The sequence below is a fragment of the Desmodus rotundus genome, chromosome 6 (genome assembly GCF_022682495.2).
Source record: "Desmodus rotundus isolate HL8 chromosome 6, HLdesRot8A.1, whole genome shotgun sequence".
NCBI classification, from domain to species: domain Eukaryota; kingdom Metazoa; phylum Chordata; class Mammalia; order Chiroptera; family Phyllostomidae; genus Desmodus; species Desmodus rotundus.
The window spans coordinates 73,986,884-74,005,478 of NC_071392.1; positions in this window are offsets into that span (position 1 = coordinate 73,986,884).

Consider the following 18,595-nt stretch of genomic DNA (forward strand, 5'->3'; position numbering starts at 1 on the left):
ATCAAAAAACTATTGAACTAGTAGAAGTTCAAAGTCAATTATTGGGTTGGCCAAAAAGTCCGTTTAGTTTTTTCTGTAAGATAAAAGACACGTTTTTCATTTTCACCAATAACTTTATTGATTTGGATATTTTGAGTATGTCGGCTATCTCCTGTGTAGTATAACACTGATTGTTCTCAATGTCTCAATTTGATCGCTATCAACTTTAACTGGTCTACCAGGGAGCACTGTCCAGAGAGAAATCTCCAGCACAAACTTCGCAAACCACTTTTAACACATTTGATCACTCACAGCACCTTCTCCATACACTGCACAAATCTTTTTTTGCATTTCAGTTGCATTTTTACCTTTCTTGAAATAATAAAACATAATATGCCAAAATTGTTGCAGATTTTCTTCCATCTTCAATATTAAAATGGCTACACAAAAACGCACCAATTTTGATAAGGTTTTCTAATGTATGCTGATAATGACAGCTGTCACAATACAATTTAACAATATTGTTTCAAATGAAGTTTAAGACAAAGTGCTACTAGAGCCATCGTATGGAAAAAACCAAACGAACTTTTTGGCCAACCCAATATTAGTATTCTGCTCTTTTGTCTCCCCTAAGGTAGTAACCCTGAGCTCTGTTATCAGGTGCACATAATGGAAAATTTGTGAGTTCAAAAGTTAGCGTTCCTCTCAATTGAACTACCAGTCTGAGCATTTTGTGGGGAGAACAATCAGATGGCTAGAATGGCCGTGCCTGTCCCATGCTTTAAATATTTCTAGTAATCATGAGAGCAGTTAAACATTAGCCAAGGCAATATCCTGCTAAACTAATTAGTTGAGGCAACTCATGGAAAAATGCAAAAGTACACTAAAACAGGTGTGCTATAACCATCTGTGCCGTAATAAAAACAACTCCTACCACCAGGATTCAGCTGCTACTGCCACTATTAGAGCAATGATGTTAATGCTCTTGCAGAAAAATTAAAATCTGTAATCAGCCTGTGCCCACAAGAACTTTGTTCTGAGTACAAGTAGCATCAACACCTTGTGAGGTGATTGTTAGCCCATCTGTGAAGAATCCTCCAGAAATTTGTTTAAATCAAAAACCTCCCACTGGGATTTTCATGTTAAGCTCTAAATATGTTTTTGGTCACGGAACCAGATCCCTTGGCATTAAAGTGCATCCTCTGTGCATACTCAGAGATATATTGCCTTTTCCAGGCCACTATGGCAATACTTGATGAGTTAGGCCCCTGGCTACAGGAGACATTACTCACACTGAATCCCTGAAAACATCTGTTTGGTCCACAGGCTCTAACGTTACAGCTTAAAGTCAAGTCTTCAAAAGCCTTTTTGAGAAACCATTAAATGACACCACCAGGCATTTTAAATCAACCCACATTCATTTGAACTTCAAGTGGTCAAACTGTGTGTGAGAAAACATAACACCTTTTTCTCAGCAGCTGTACTCTACTGCATTACAAGGTCCTTCTGCCTTCTGATCCTCTCCATACACGTGTTTTAAATGTCAGCTTTTCAGGCCGTAATGAATCCACAGATTCAGCTCAGTGGTTACAACTGAATTAATTATGATATATGAGAGGCAGGATCCTAGAATGCCCCAGGCAGGCAGCTTTGAAAATCTGATTCATTTATGTATGTTAATATAGCCTGCTCCATGTTTCTGTAAAACCGCAAAACTATTGATCATTTTCATTGGTATCACTTTCATTCTAACAGCCTCCGACTGATATTAAATGTCTAATTAAATGTCTGCCCAGTTGTTTGGTCTCAGATAATGGTAATAGCTTACACTTACAGGGTGTGAGTGTATTGGGGGGATGGGTTATAATGGCCCACTCTACTTAAGAGTATTATCCAATTTGGTATTATAAACATTGCCATTTTACTTAAGCCTCATGAAAGTTCAGGGACTTGTCTAAGGTCACACAGCTCATGAGCGTGGAGCTAGAACTAAACTCAGGTCTGTCTGATTTCAGAGCCTCAACTCAACCCGAACTAGACCATACCATTGCCTATGCTACATAATTTAATCAAGAATTGAGACTGTATTCTCTTCAGCCCTGACAAAACCAAATATGATTCTAATCCTGACTATATGTTAGATTTTTTCTCCTGGAAATTTCTTTTCTTCTTTTCCTCTCTTCCCTTTTAGCATATCTCTTTGCTTCCTTCCACCTTAAAATAATCTCTGACGCCTTTTAAATGCCAAGAGCCTCACGCCCCTGGATCATAGAATTCCTCTAACATAATACATATGTGCATTAAGGTCTATAAGGCACTTGGAAAAATTAAACCAAGTCTTTACAAAATATGAATATTCATATAATACTATAAAAATACAAGTAATTCTTACTTTTTAATTCTTAAAAATATTCTTTTTTGAAAAAGCTGTCTTATTACATAAATAAAGAAAAATTACAAGCAATTAAATTGAACAAAACAAGTGTTTTAGGGAAAATTGACAGGCAATGAAGCAACACAGATATAAGTTCCACCCTCTCGCCATCACGCAGTGAAGCAGTCTTCGGTCACGCACAGCCACGCACACCGTGCAAAGTGCACCAGTGGAAGGACCCCATGGCTACATCACTTTCCATGTTACAGAGGCATTGAAATGGGACTAGGAAAGATCTTGACACCTCTGAGACAATGGAAACTTCGAGGTAGATGAGATGGCCTTGTTAGAAAGGGGACCTCTCCTGAGTTCAGCCTCTGGGATAGCTTACCCCCCTGTAGAGCTGCTTAGATGCCAGGGCCTGCTTCTTTCTAAGCTATTAAAAGAGAGACCACAAGGAACTCTGAGAAATCTCTATATTTGGATCTTTTCAGGATTTGAGCAAATATTTTTAGCATTTTAGTTTCAAATAGGAAAAACTTCAAATATGTTAGGACACAGTAGCCAACTTGAAGGGGCTCCCAAAAGCCAGATATGAGACAATTTGAGCAACAAGAACAAAAAAAAAAAAAGAGAATAATGGATTATGACCCATGGATTAAAATAAGAATCCAAAAGTTCATAGGGATATTAGTAAATAAATAAATCTTCCTTATAGTAGATTTCTAACTAATAAATATTAGATAAGTGGATTATTAAAATAGAGAATCCTTTTGGCTGACACCCCAGTAATAACTGTTTTACAAGAATTGATGACAAATGCTAAGATTTGTGAGTGAAAACCTGATGAGAGACAGGATAATCTCAGAGTCACAAAGTACCTCTCGATAATTTCACATAGTGGAGAAATGGGTAACTATTTGGAGAACCCTGGTGACATCACCTTCATTAAGTGGTTAGTTAATATCACCAGCAATGGGATGAATTAGTACCATGGGCCTCTCAAAATGACACACTGAAAAGGACAACATATCACTTCTGATATTTTGCCAAAAATTGAATTATGAGGAAACATCAGGAAAAATGCAGATTGAGTGACATTCCACAAAATAGCAGGTCAATACTCTTCAAAAGTATTCAAGTCCATGAAAGACAAAATGTATAAAAGACCAAAGAGACTGGAGGAAGAACCACCAGAGCAACACTCCTGGCCATTCTTCCCACCCTGATTCACTGCCTCGCCGTCCATGGTGTGGGCAGGCCTCCCCGACTGGAAGGGAGCGCAGTGGAGGCGTGGGCACTCAGTGCTGCCTGTGATGAGGCGGTAAATCTGCCTTATTCTGGACAAAAATGTTAGCAAGACCTAAAGCTGTATTCTCCAATAGCTTTATCAGTTATTAAGCTGGCATTTTGCTCTCAGTCTGATTCCTGAACTATTTCTCAATAGGTCTAAGCCTGGACAGGAAAGATATGGTGTTATTTATTAGCAGAGTGACCATATACTTTACTGTCCAAACTGAGACACACCTGAGAAAGAAAAAAAGCACTATTAATAATTGCACCAGGACCACAGACAAAATCTGGGACTTGTCCCTGTGGCCCTATTAGCCCCAGCTCATGCGTGAGCTGAGATGTTGCGAAACAGACACAGCAAGGGATCTGAGGAGAAAAGAACACTAAAATTGATGGGCTGGCTTAGTCTTTAGAAGCATGGGTCATATAGAGTGTCTTTTATCTTTTTTTATAAAATAAAACACAGATCCAGAACATTACGCTTAACATTACGCTTAAATACATAGCTGAATGAATATTATAAAGTACACATACTTATAAGTATCATCCAGGTCAGGAACTCACCCTTTGCTAACCACTCATGAAGCCCATCTGTTAGGTAGGATAGGTAGAAACTAAGGCAGGGAGGATGGGGGAGACACGTCTCACCCGTTGACTCAGCAGCCCTGAGCCTGGTCCGATAAGATTGCCAGGTGTTCAAACATCACAAGCAGGAATAGTGCGGGAGGAAGGGAGTCCTTGGGACTCTGTGCCGGGAAAGGGAGCCTCTGTAGCAAGTTCACTGACGAAGACAAAGAGCCTTTAATAACTGAGAAAGAAAGCCTTTGTAGTTGTACATTATTCCCAAGGTTTAGAAGAGGAAGAAGGAGGGGGTACCTAAAAGCTGACTGAAGTATTTAACTCCTAAACTCCAACAGTTGGCGTGCTCAGACTAGCTGAGCGCCCACTTGTAGCCTCAACTCGAGTGAATAGAACAAACTTCCTAACAACTTTATTTCCTCTATATGTGGGGCATTCAGACTAGCTGGGTGCCTGCTAACCGCTTTGTGCTCATATGTGTTTCATCGATAAGCTTGCTACCTCACTTTCACTCTATGTGTTGCCTCTCGTTTGAATCCTTCTCTTGCAAGCAAGGCAAGAACTGAGGGACAAGCTCGGGGGTTGGGAGCCCTGGGCCGGGTCTCTCCCTGCTAATACATCCAGGTGCCCTGTCCCAATCAAAGCCCTCCTCCCTCCCTCTGAAACTAACCTCTATCTTCCCTTATAGTTATCACTAATTTATATTTTTTTGTTTTTTATTGCCCATTTGTGTATCTTTAGAATCAATAGTTTAGTCTTTCCCATCTTTAAAATTTTTAAATGTCTCTCAAATATCTTTTAATCTACAGATTTCCCCTTTTGTTTCTTTCTTTTCCTTATATTTTATCTGATGGAGCATTCATACCATCTGGCCTGGTTTCCCACAGTCTGAGCATTGCTGGCTGTAGACTCAGGGTGCAGCTCCTGTTCCTCTGTCCTCTCTATGTCCTACAAATTGGCAGCTGGATTCAGAGGCTTGATCGCACTCAGGTTCAGTCTCATTGGTGAGCCTATATAGTGGCCACGCCCCTTTTCTGTGATGTTAGCAGCCATGGACACTCATTGTCATGTCTGCTAACTCACTTAGAGTAGCAAAATGGTGACATTCTACTTCACCATTTCATCTTCATTTATTAGCTAGAATATTTTTATAAGTAGATAATTAACTCATCTGCTATTTAGTTATCCAGTGTACCCACTAGTATAGTTTGTACAGGAAATGCTTGATCTTTCTCTCTAAAAATTAAAAAAAAAAGAATCTTCTCTCAAAATTAAAAAAAAGAATTCTAAGATAATGAGTTCTTTTCCTGTCATCGTCTGAATATGACTAATATTTTATATCATCATAAGTTTATTAATTTAAACATATTATATGGATTAAGTCCACTGAGTTTCTTATCCTTAATAAAGCTCAAATTGTCCCATCTTTGGCCAGTGGAGGCCTCTTGAGCTTGACTCCTTAGTTCTTTGGACACTGCCACAGTAGTCTTTCACAGCCATCTTACTATTCGGTGGGACAAGATATTCCAGATTCACCATGTAGAAAAGGGATGCAAACTAGATGGCTTTTAAACATCCTTCCAGCTTTACAATTTTGAAACTGTAACATCTTGAGTTAATTGGAAACATTTTAGAGTAAACCATACAATCATTTTATTATAATTTTTACCTCTATTATAGCATTTACGAACTTTCCTTGTATCAGGATTATTTTAGGAGTTGCATATCTCTCTTGCCCACCAGACTGTGAACTCCCAAAGGTAAGGGAACACCCTGTTCATCTTTTATCACCCTTAGCTTGTAACACATTGCAGAGGATGAGCAAATGCTTAGTGGATTAAATTGAACTATAAGACTTAAATTGTTCACAGTCTTAAAGGACTATACTCTTAGATGAACTCCCTCTGGTTTATAGATATAATTTGGGGTATTATCACTGATAATACAAGAGAGTAAATAGTTTACTCGTTAATATGAAAGAACAGGAAACACATCAATACTCTGTTTCAAAGTAAACATTCTTTAAAAAGAGCTAGCACATCCCTTACATGTTCTCAGCTCCGTCCTGTATTCCGAGAGGCTTTCAGAAAAATTTAACCATACCTCCATCCCCTACAGGGAATTTAACCATCCCCTGTAGGGGATGGAAGGTGGTGAGAGGGTAGAAGTTTCAGGACCTATTTATTCCATAATTGTACTGCCATGGAGATGCACAGGAAAGATAGGAGTCATGGGGTTTTTTTTAAATCTTGTTTCTTGTTGTGGAGGTAGTGAAGTCAGAGTAGGCAGCATGAGTGGAGACGATGCAGAGAAGCCTGTGTGGGGACTTTGTCCTGCTCACATCTCACATTCATGAAACCTGAAGAGCAGAAACTCCATCTGTTACGAGAAAAAAACATTTACAATAATGTTAAAATTAGTTACCATTAGTGTGTACAAGAGGGACTATAGACATATGTTGTTGTTGTTTTTAATGAAATGGTTTATTATGGGGATCCTATCTGCTCTGTGAAAAGCTGTGTAATCATTGGTCTTCCTGTCAGAAAACAGAACTTTTCACTGCTAGTACATGCTTTAAAAACCGTGCTAGTCACTCAGGGCATTTAACATATAACAATTTTCTGTTTCAAAAAATAGTTTTAAAAAGACTTCTGCTTCTGGGAATATGGAATGTATACTTTTTTTTCCTTCTTCCAAGAAGTACTATGAGAAACTTAAACATTACATATAAAATCAACACAAGAAGACTCTGAAAGGTAAAGAGAAGAAACATGCTTCTTCAGATTATGTTAAGCTGACACCCTGTTTCGAGATTCACCTTGCAGTATAGTTGTTTCTCTGCACATAGTTGTTCCATGTTGTTTTGCTTTGCTTAAATACTGCATGTGGGAAGTGTCCCATTGTCTGAGAGCTCAGGGGTGTTTCACCACCAACCAAACCCACCACTTTTTTGCCCCTCTCCCCAATAATTTTGAGCCAGGGAAAAACGAACTTCGAAAGCCCCCAAGTGCTAGAACAATCATGGCAGGTATGAGCATCACCTTGTGGCCAGGTCTCTTGTCTATTCAGGGCTTAGAAGTCCCAGGATGTAATTCCAAAGAAACTTCTGAACAACTCCAGAGCAATGAATCCTTGTCAAAAACTAACATTTATTGAACATCAGCTATGGGTCAGCATTCCTCTAAATGCTTTAAAATAGATTAGCACATTTAATTCTCAGCCCAAGACTTATATTCACCTTTTGTATTTAGGAAACTGAGATACAGAATGGTCACATAACTAACTTGAAGTCAGAGAGTAAGTGAAGGAACCAAGATCTAAACCTCAGTAATCCAACCTCCAGATTCCTTTGACTTTTGAGACTAAGTGTTTGTTGAGGTTGATCCAAAGGATTTGCTTCAGGACCACAAAGCAGAGGAAGTGTGTTTATGAAGCTGATTCCTTCCACTCCAGCATTATCAAATCCAAAGTCTATGGATAGGGTCTAGGAATCCATATTGTCAACATGCACCCCGGTGACTCTGTGTGCAAGAAAACTTGAAACTCACTGACATAAGCAGACCAGCTTCATCTTCTATAAGAAAAATACACTAATTTCTGAGAGAAAATAGGCCACACACAGGTCACTCTTAGTGGCCCAGAGGATCCCTTAACAGTCCAGTATGTAAAAGTAGAAAATCAGGGTCAGCAGGTGAGTATGACTCTCCAAAGTGAGGACTCTGGAGAGGGGTGCTGTGTGAAGGTTATTTTTTTCTTGTTCTTTAGACCTTTAGTCCAGGATCTTAGCAGCAGCATTCTAGTTTTACCCCATGAACCAGCCATTTAACGGTCAAACACTTGATTAGAAAAGCCCTAATATTTTGCTTACTTGTTTAACTAAAGCTTATGTTATACTTCTGGTCAGTATTCCAACCATGATTGCTTTTTGAAAATAAAATAACTAACTGAATGAATGAATGAATGAATGAATAAAATCTATAGGTCATTCATTGAAATAACTCACAATTTACCATTCACCTTAGCAAATATTTCTGGAGACACTGCCACTTGCAGGTGGCATTATTCATGTTAAAAGATATTATCTAAGTTCATTTACATGTGTCCCCTAAACAATGTAAGTATGTGTGTCCTTTATGGTGTAATGTCTCAAAGCTGACCGTTTGATGGAGATAAGAATTGACAGCACTGAGAGGTGAGTAGTGGGGGGATTCATTGTATATGTTGCACTGAAGAAACTGTGTTTCTTGCAAGAATTATTAAAGTAAATACAGCCATTAACATAGAGACATCAGTGACCTAATTAAAAAATAAACCGCCAAAAACTGTTAATAGCTCTCTTTGGTGGCATGAATAGATAATCCCGTAAGCCTGTTTAATGTGACACTGTGTTTGTTATAAATGGAGGCTTAGATTAGTATTTAAAAGACTCGGTGGGAAGGTCTACAACTATGGCTAGGTAATACTACTTAATAGAACAGGACTAATATGAATTTTTGTGAACCAAGTAGAACTGGGGGGCTAATGTTTTTCCAAAGTTGTGCCGAAATATCACTATGTACTGGAATCTGAAATAAGGCTGGGCCACCTGGACCACCCAATGGCACATACATAACAATATGATCATAGACTTTGGAATCAGACCATCTTGGATTCAAATCTTCCTTACTATCTATGTTATCGTGATCCAGTTACATACATCCTCAGAGCCTCCTTTACTCACCTATAAAATGGGTATAATAATAATAATAACCATAATAATTAATATACATATTATAAAATCATTGGGGGTAATAAATGAGATAGCAAATATTAAGCACCTAGCATAGTGGCTCACACATATTAGGCCTTATATATGTGTATATTAGTTCTTTTTTCTTCTTGCCTCTCCCTGCAAGCAGCTACAGTTACCAGAATAATAAAATAAAGCCCAAATGAAAACATCTTACCAATAAAGGACTCCACTGACATGAACTCAGATGACAGTAATACATGGAAGTTGTACTTGCAAAGATTCATTGTACACTTGGCATTCCTAAATAAGATAGAAGAGGTTAATCTTAGCCTTCTAGCTACTCTTTAAAAATATATGTGTTTAAACTCATATTTTAATGTTCAGTTGGTTTCCATGGATTAGTAGATATTAAAGTTGTAGAAATAATAGTTAAAATATTATAGAGTTTTGTTCCTACTTTCTTCCCTTTTTTTTAATCTTTGGCATCTTAAAAAAAAAGACTGTTTCAGCCACACAGAAAACCTGAGTCACAACACAGTAAGGTTTTGTAGTTCTCTGGAATTACAAAATAATGAAGCTCTCCAACCTGTTCCCTCCAGGGCTGGTGTCGAGATGGTATGGCCAGGAAACGCGGCTCCGCTGTGTGCATAGGTGGTTAGGTAGGAACAAGCAGAGAAAACAAAAATGAAGGAAGCAGGACCATGTTTTTCACAAACCTAGACTGCAAGTCAAGCAGTGCTGGAGATGGAGCACTAACACAAATTGTGGAGAGGTGATTACATCACACCACCTTCCCATTTGAGAAAGAAATTCCTGGCAATGTGGTTTCCAATAGGCAAGAAGGACATCAAAGGTCACAAGTAGCCTGCTGCTAAATCTGTCCTGTGTACACATTTCATGTGCCCCTCAGTGAGCCTCAGAAGCTGTTAACAAGCTCTGTCTGTTTCAGTCCATGGCTGTTCCTCCATGTGTCTCACCCTGATCACATCTATGTGTAGAAAGAGCCTGATTCTTATGGCCACGTCTCTCACACAGGGCTGCTTCTCAGAAGCCAATGATCACGTCTCAAGACCTGGTAGGCTTAAATAGAACTTGAACTGAGATGGGACTATTGTGGTGGCTTTCAGTTCTTGGTCCAAATCCATCCTGCTCTGAATGAACTCTTGTGAGACATAGCACAAAAGACTTGCCTCCTGCCATCCTTCCAGCCAAAGACACCTTGTCTTTATTACTAGACAGTGTATCTTTCAGTCCTCCTCCCACAGCTCTGTTAGCTCAATAAGTGTAGGGAATCACAATGGTTTCTCTGAGTCAAGAGCTATATATATTCCCCAATCATGTCATCACCAAGAACATTTTTCCTTTTATGCATCATGAAATTCAACGTAGACAGAGTCAAATCCCTAACTTTGATTCCAAAGAAGAACCTTGAAAGCTCTGACTTTTCATTTTATGATCCATGTATTTATGAGAGAAAATGTTCAGAGGGAAGGGGCTGATGGGTTGAATTTGAAGCTCTTAGCTTGAATACCAAGAGCTAGGCTGAGAGATTGTAGGTGTAGCATTTTAACAATAAACCAGAGGAGGGATCCAAGATGGCAGCAAAGTAGGTGGAAGTTGCACTTACCTCCTCCCAGAACCAAACTGGAATTACAACAAATGCATAGAACAATCAACCTGAATAACCAACTGAAGACTAGCTGTACAGAAGTTAATGACTACAGATTTACAGAAGAAGCCACATCGAGACTGGTAGGTAGCATGGAGAGAAAAAAGAGCTGGCCTCACTCACACCAGAGGAATATCTCAGCTGCAGAGTTTCCCCCAGAGAAGTATAGGGTCTCAACCCCATGCCAGACACCCCAGCCCAGAGCACCAGAGCCAAGGAGACGTGCCCATAAAACCTCTGGCTGTGAAAATTAGCAGGAATTCTGTCCACCAAAAAAGACAGAAATCAGCTAGAGAAACAGGTGCACTTTTAAAAAGCTAATGCACAAAATCTCATTCACAGCCACTCATCCTATGCTCAAGTGGAGGGAAGGGGAAGTGGACTAGAGTCATGTGAGGAGAGACTGGGGATGGTGGCTCTGAGGTGAGAGCTAAAGGGACAGCCACAAATAAATCCCTTTGCTGAGTCCCTCTCCCACACCATAGGCACTATTTTTCATCAGTGGAGCATACCCTCCTTGCAGCATCACCTAGGGAAATGCAATAGCCCCACCCTCTAGACTCCCTGTCATACCACCTTGCAGAGTTTAGATGCTGCTGAGGTGTCAGCTGCCTGAGTCAGGGTGTAGAGGTCTGGGCAAACACAAGGGATGCCTGTTACTGAAATGTGTGGCTTTTACAGGGCATTCCCCCCACTTTATCATGAACCTGAATGGTGCCTCCTCTGATGAGAGATCCACTAGCCACATCATCCTGACTCCTGGAGGCAACACCCTTTCGAGGTCTGAGCAAAATCTGGGTCAGACTGAGTTGTATGGCTCTACAGAAAAGGCAACTACACCCACCTTGCCCCATCCTGATTGGTACCTCCTCATCATGGGAGATCCACTACCCCAATCCTCCTGACTCCCAGCCATCCTGCCCTATTGGGCTCAGGCTCCTGAAAGAATCTTGGACTGAGTTGTGTGGTTCTAAGACAGTGGCCATTTTTCCTTACATGCCTGACAGGTGAGGAGCCCTCCCTTCACATGGCCATATCTTGCTCTATTTGGGCCTCATAAATTCTGTTGTCCTTACCCTGATGACTCTCTGAGACCTCACCCCACCACAAAGGTTGGCCAGGACCCAGAAGGTGGTAGCTAGACTTGGTATACCCTGGGGAATTTGCTGAGTGGGCTGAGACCCTGCCTGGGCACAAACATGGAACCTGTTTCAGTCTGGTAATCACCACACACCCCTACCTGGTGACTCACTGAAAACCTACCTCATGCAACTAGAGTACCTCCAGAGACTCTTTCAGTGACTAAGCCTAACAGGCAGCTGTCAGATGGAGGCAGGCAGAGGCAGATCTTGGGGTGCTTTGAGACATTTGCTGACCTGCTTGTGGGCCCAGTGCTGGTAAAAGGCAGGCCTGGTGCGTAGCTTATTCCTTCCCATGCATACCAAGGCTGAGCAGAGGGAGCCAAAAACTGTGAATCAATTTGTAGCTCCAAACAGTTTCCTCAGGACCAGTTACAGGCAACCTATGTCATTGACCTGCACCAGAGTCTCTTCCAAGAGGCCCCAGAACCAATACACCCAGTGACCAGCTTCAGATAACATCAGAGAAGGATCCAATTAGCTTCAAAAGTGGCATAGCCAAAGAGAAACCTCTACAGTCATCAGACCCTGCTGAGGAGATTTCCGCTTCATGTGGTCAGCACCTGCATGGCAACTTGTACACTGCAGTCAATCCTCACAGTCGGCTGGCCTAAGGGTCAACCCCATGCACAAATGGGCCAACAGAAATCAAGACTCAATTACAATGAGAAGGCCTACATAATCCACACAAGGAACATTCCTTGAGCACCCAGCACAGGTAATCGAGGGGACTGTGCCACTGGGACCCACAGGACACCTACATAAACCAGAGGAGGGATACAAGATGTCAGCAAAGCAGGGGGAAGTTATGCTACTACATAAGTCCGCCCTACCAAGACTGGGAGTCATGGGAGATCCACCTAATACTTAGAAGCAAACACAAAGAGGCAGCCAAAATTGAGAGACAAAGACACATGCCCCAAATAAAAGAACAGTAGAAATCTCCAGAAAAAAAGGAGCTAAAGAAAATGGAGGCAAGCAATTTACCAGATAATAGAATTCAGAATAAATGATTATAAGGATACTAAATAAACTTAGTAAGAACTTCAAGGAACTTTGTGAGAATTACAACAACATGAAAAAGACATAGAAACCATTAAAAAAAATCAGCCAGAAGTGAAGAATACAATATCTGAAATGAAGACTACCCCAGAAGGAACAAACAGTAGGTGGGATGAAGCAGAGGATCAAATCAGTAATTTGTAAAACAAGGTAGCAGAAAATACTCAATTAGAGCAGCAAAAAGAAAAAAAGAATTTAAAAAATGAGGATAGTTAAGAGACCTTTAGAACAACATGAAATGTATCAACATCCACATCATTGGGGTACCAGAAGGAGAAGAGAGATTGCAAGGGATTGAGAACCTATTTGAAAAAATAATGACTGAAGTCTTCCAAAACCTGGTAAAGAAAAAAGACACATCAGTCCAGGAAATGCAGAGAGTCACAGACAAGGTAACCCCAAAGAAGTCCACAGCAAAAAAATAATCATAATTAAAATGGTGAAGGTTTAAGACAAAGAGAGAATGTTAAAAACAGCAAGAGAAAGACAGTAACCTACAAAAGAGCTCCCCTACGTCTGTCAGCTGACATAAGACTGGCTGGATGGCTCAGTTAGTTGGAGCATTGTCCTATACACCAATGGTGTTTTTCACAGAAGTAGAACAAATAACCCCAAAATGAATGTGGAACCACAAAAGACCCCAAATAGCCACAGCAATCTTGAGAAAGGAAAACAATGTTGGAGGAATCAAGCTACCTGATATCAAACTATAGTACAAAGCCATAGTAATCAAAACAGCACAGTATTGGCATAAAAATGGACATATATTCAATATATCAATAGAACAGAATAGAGAGCCCAGAAATAACCCATGCCTTTATAGTTAATTAATATTTGACAAAGGAGACAAGAACATACACTGAGGTAAAGACAGCTTAATCAATAAATGGTGATGGTAAAGTTGGACAGATACATGCAAAAAAAAGTGAAACTAGACCACCTTTTTACACCATAAACAAGAATAAACTCAAAATAGATTAAAGACTTAAATGTAAGGCTCAAAGCCATAAAAATACTAGAGGAAAACATAGGCAGTAAAATTTCGGACATTTTTCATTAGGCAAGAAAAACAAAAGAGAAAATAAACATATGGGACTACATCAAACTAAAAAGTTTTTGCACAGCAAAGGAAACCATCTACAAAATGAAAAGAAAACTCACTGAATGAGAGAACATATTCACCAATGATACATCTTGCAAGGGGTTATTATCCAAAATTTATAAAGAATGTATATGACTCCACACCAAAAAAAAAAAAAAGCATTAAGAAATGGGCAAAGAACCTGCATTGATACTTCTCAAAGGGGACATATAGATGGCCAATAGACATAAGGAAAGATGTTCACTGTCACTAATCATCACAGAAATGCAAATAAAAACCACAGTGAGATATCACCTCAGACCTGTCAGAATGGCTATCATCAATAAATACATGAACAACAAGTGTTGTCATGGATAATGAGTAACGGGAACGTTCATGTACCATTGGTGAGAATGCAGATTGGTGCAGCCAGTGTGGAAAACAGTATGGAGTTTTTTCAAAAAATTGGAAATGGAACTGCCTTCTGCAACCACATCAAAATTACAGCTAAACTACAGAACTATTATTCATAACTGCCCAAAATCTAGCTAAATGAAAGACACAGATGAACTATTCCCACACTCACAAGTAGCAGATAAAAATGGGGAGGGATATCTCTGCTGCAGAGGACCCTGGAGCCAAGGGTCCCAGCCCCACACCAGGCCCTCCAGCCCAATGTTCCAGAGCAGGAAGAGAAGTCCCCATAACTTCTGGCTGTAAAAACCAGCAGGAATTGAAGCTGAGTGAGGTGGAGGGCTTTTGGAGTCCCAGGACATTCCTCTTATAGGATCCACGCAGAGACTTACTTGGACTCACTTCCTCTTAGCTCTAGCTTGGGGCAGCAACTAAAATGAACCAGGGACATATGAGGAGGAAATGAATAATCTGGCATGAGGACGAGAGTTGAGGGGCAGCTTTTTGCCAGTCAAAAGTGCTGGCAGAAGGGCTCATTGTTCCCCTTCTGAGCCCTTCACCCACAGACCTGGTAGGCAGGAACCACATCTGAGTCTCCATCATCCTGGCTCATTCTGTTCACCTTGCTCTATTGATTCCCTGAGATCCCACTGCACCCAACTTGTGGGCCCACCCAAGCTGTTTCCATGGGCTCATCCATACCCATGGCCTGTCTTTGCTCTTGCTTCAGACTTTCTTAACATTTCTCAAACAAGCAACATCTGACATCCACATACCTCACAAAGTGGCCACAAGCCTGGTACTAGTTCAGCCAGTGTTGTTGGCAGCTTGGCCTCACCTGGGTACCTTCAAGCCCAGAACATGTAGCAGCCATCTACAGATTGCTTTGTGGTCATGCTGGGTGGTCCTAGGCAGAGTACACGTGGTGGCTGACCTTGGCCTGGACCTCCCAGGAGGCCCTAGAGCAACGCACCCAGTGGACAACTTCAGACCAAGCACAATCCAACCACCTCCACAAACAACACACTCAAGAGCTGGCTTGAGTGGGCACCAGAGCTCCGCCAAAGTAATTCCTGCTCTGTGGTGTGGGTCCCTGCACAGCTGACCCTCTACAGTGTCACTAGTCCCAGTGAGTCCTTGCAGCATATTGGCCTAAGAGTAAATCCTTCCCATTGACCTGCCAAGAGCAATCAATGCTAAACTACAATAGGAGGGTGTGTATACCCCACACTGCATGTATATAGAGTGCCCAGCTTGGGTTCAGGGAGCTTCTGTCATTGGATCCTACAGAACAATTACTACATAAGGACACTCTACCAAGCCTGGGGGATGTAGCAGCTCTACTTAATACACAGAAATAAACACAAGGAGGCTGCCAAAATGAGGGGACAAATAAACATGGACCAAATTTAAGAAGAGAACAAAACTCCAGAAAAAGATCTAAACAAAATGGAGACAAGCAATCTATTAGATGCAGAGTTCACAACATTGGTTGCAAGGATGCCCAATAAACTTAGTGAGAACTTCAACAAAAAGATAGTAAACATAAAAAAGGACATAGAAACCATAAAAAAGAACTAGTCAGAAATAAAGAATACACTAACTGAAATGAAGAATAATTTACAAGGAATCAACAGCAGAACTGATGAAGCCAAGAATCAAATCAGCAATTTTGCATATAAGGAAGCAAAAGCACCCAATCAGAACAGAAAAAGAATCCCCCTAAACGAATATAGTGTAAGGAGTCTCTGGGACAACTTCAAGCATTACAACACTTGCATCATCAGGATGCCAGAAGGAGAAGAAAGAAAGCAAGAAATTGGAAACCCATCTGAAAAAAATGACAGAAAACTTTCCTAACCTGGTGAAGGAAATATACATATAAATCCAAAAGGTGCAGAGAGTCCCAAACAAGATGAACTCAAAGAGGCCCACACCAAGACACATCATAGTTAAAATTCAAAAGGTTAAAGACAAAGACATAAGCTTAAAAGCAGCAAAACAAAAGCAGTTAGTTATCTACAAGGGAGCTTCCATAAGCTGTCAGCTGACTTCTGAATAGAAATTTCGCAGGCTAGAAGAGAGTGGCAAAAAATATTTGAAGTGATAAAAAGCAAGGACCTACAACCAAGATTACTCTATCCAGCAAGGCTATCATTTAGGATCTAAGCACATCCTTAGATCCTAAGAGCTTCCCACACAAGGAGAAGCTATAGGAGTTCATCACCACCAAACCAGTATTGCATGAAATGTTACAGTGTCTTCTTTAAGAAAAAGAATAAGAAAAGGATAAAAAAATATGAATGATAAAATGGTAATAAATACATATCTATTAAAAATTGATCTTAAAAACAAAATAATGAACAAGCAAAATGGAAAGAGAATCATAGATACAGAGAACATATTGATAACCAGGTGAAAGGAGGATTGGGAGGATGGGTGAAAAGGTGAAGGGCTTAAGAAGTACAAATTGGGAGAACCAAGATGGCGGCATAGGTAGACACACTGCGCCTCCTCGCACAACCAGAATTGACAGAAAATCGAACGGCAAGGAAGTCCAACACCAAGGAAATAAAAAATAAACATTCATCCAGACCGGTAGGAGGGGCGGAGATGGACACCGAGGCAGAGAGGACTTGCGTGGCCGTGGCAGGACCGAGACTGGTGGAGTGTGGGACCAATGGGGCAGGCAGTCTGACATCTAGCAGACCCTGCGGCCCTACATTCGTGCACAGATAAACCGAGAGGGCCGGACTCAGAGTGGCAGAGAAAGGGGCAGACAGAGCAGCGGGTAGCACCCCGCGGCCCCACATTCACACACAGATAAACCAGGACGAACAGCGGGGAGCGAAACAGACCAGGTAACCCAGGGCTCCAGAGCAGGGGAAATAAAGCCTCAGACCTCGGATTGAAAACGCCCGTGGGGATTGGGGCAGCAGCAGGAGAAACTCCCAGCCTTATAGGAGAGGTCGCTGGAGAGACCCACAGGGGCCTAGAGTGTGCACAAGCCCACCCACTAGGAAACCAGCACCAGAGGGGCCCAGTTTGATTGTGGGTAGCTGAGGGAGTGACTGAAATCCCGTGGAGAGTGGAGCAGGTGCCATTGCTCCCTCTCAGCCCCTCCCCCACTTACAGGGTCACAGCGCAGCAACCAGCATTACCCTGCCCCGGTGAACACCTAAGGCTCCACCCCATTAAGTAACAGACGCGCCAAGACAAAAAAAAAAAAAAAAAAAAAAAAGACCCAAATGACAGAACACTTCAAAGCTCCAGAAAAAATACAACTAAGCGACGAAGAGATAGCCAACCTATCGGATGCACAGTTCAAAACACTGGTTATCAAGATGCTCACAGACTTGGTTGAATTTGTTCGAAAACTAGATAAAAAAAATGAAGCCTATGCTAAGAGAAACAAAGGAAAATGTACAGGGAACCAATAGTGATGCGAAGGAAACTGGGACTCAAATCAATGGTGTGGACCAGAAGGAAGAAAGAAACATCCAACCAGAAAAGAATGAAGAAACAAGAATTCAGAAAAATGAGGAGAGGCTTAGGAACCTCCAGGACATCTTGAAATGTTCCAACATCCGAATTATACGGGTGCCAGAATGAGAAGAGGAAGAACAAAAAATTGAAAACTTATATGAACAAAAAATGAAGGAGAACTTCCCTCATCTGGCAAAGGAAATAGACTTCCAGGAAGTCCAGGAAGCTCAGAGAGTCCCAAAGAAGCTGTACCCGTGGAGGAACACACCAAGGCACATCATAATTACATTACCTAAGATTAAACAGGAGAGAATCTTAGAAGCAGCAAGAGAAAAGGACACAGTTACCTACAAAGGAGTTCCCATAAGACTGTCAGCTGATTTCTCAAAAGAGACCTTACAGGCAAGAAGGGACTGGCAAGAAGTATTCCAAGTCATGAAAGGCAAGGGCCTACATCCAAGATTACTGTATCCAGCAAAGCTATCATTTAGAATGAAAGGGCAAATAAAGTGCTTCTCAGATAAGGTCAAGTTAAAGGAGTTCATCATCACCAAGCCATTACTATATGAAATGTTAAAGGGACTTATCTAAGAAAAAGAAGATAAAAAATATGAACAGTAAAAATGACAGCAAACTCACAGTTATTAACAAACACACCTAAAACAAAAACAAAAGAAAACTAAGCAAACAACTACAACAGAAACAGAACCACAGAAATGGAGATCACATGGAGAGTTATCAATAGGGGATTGGGATGGGGAGAGAGGGGGGAAAGGTACAGAGAATA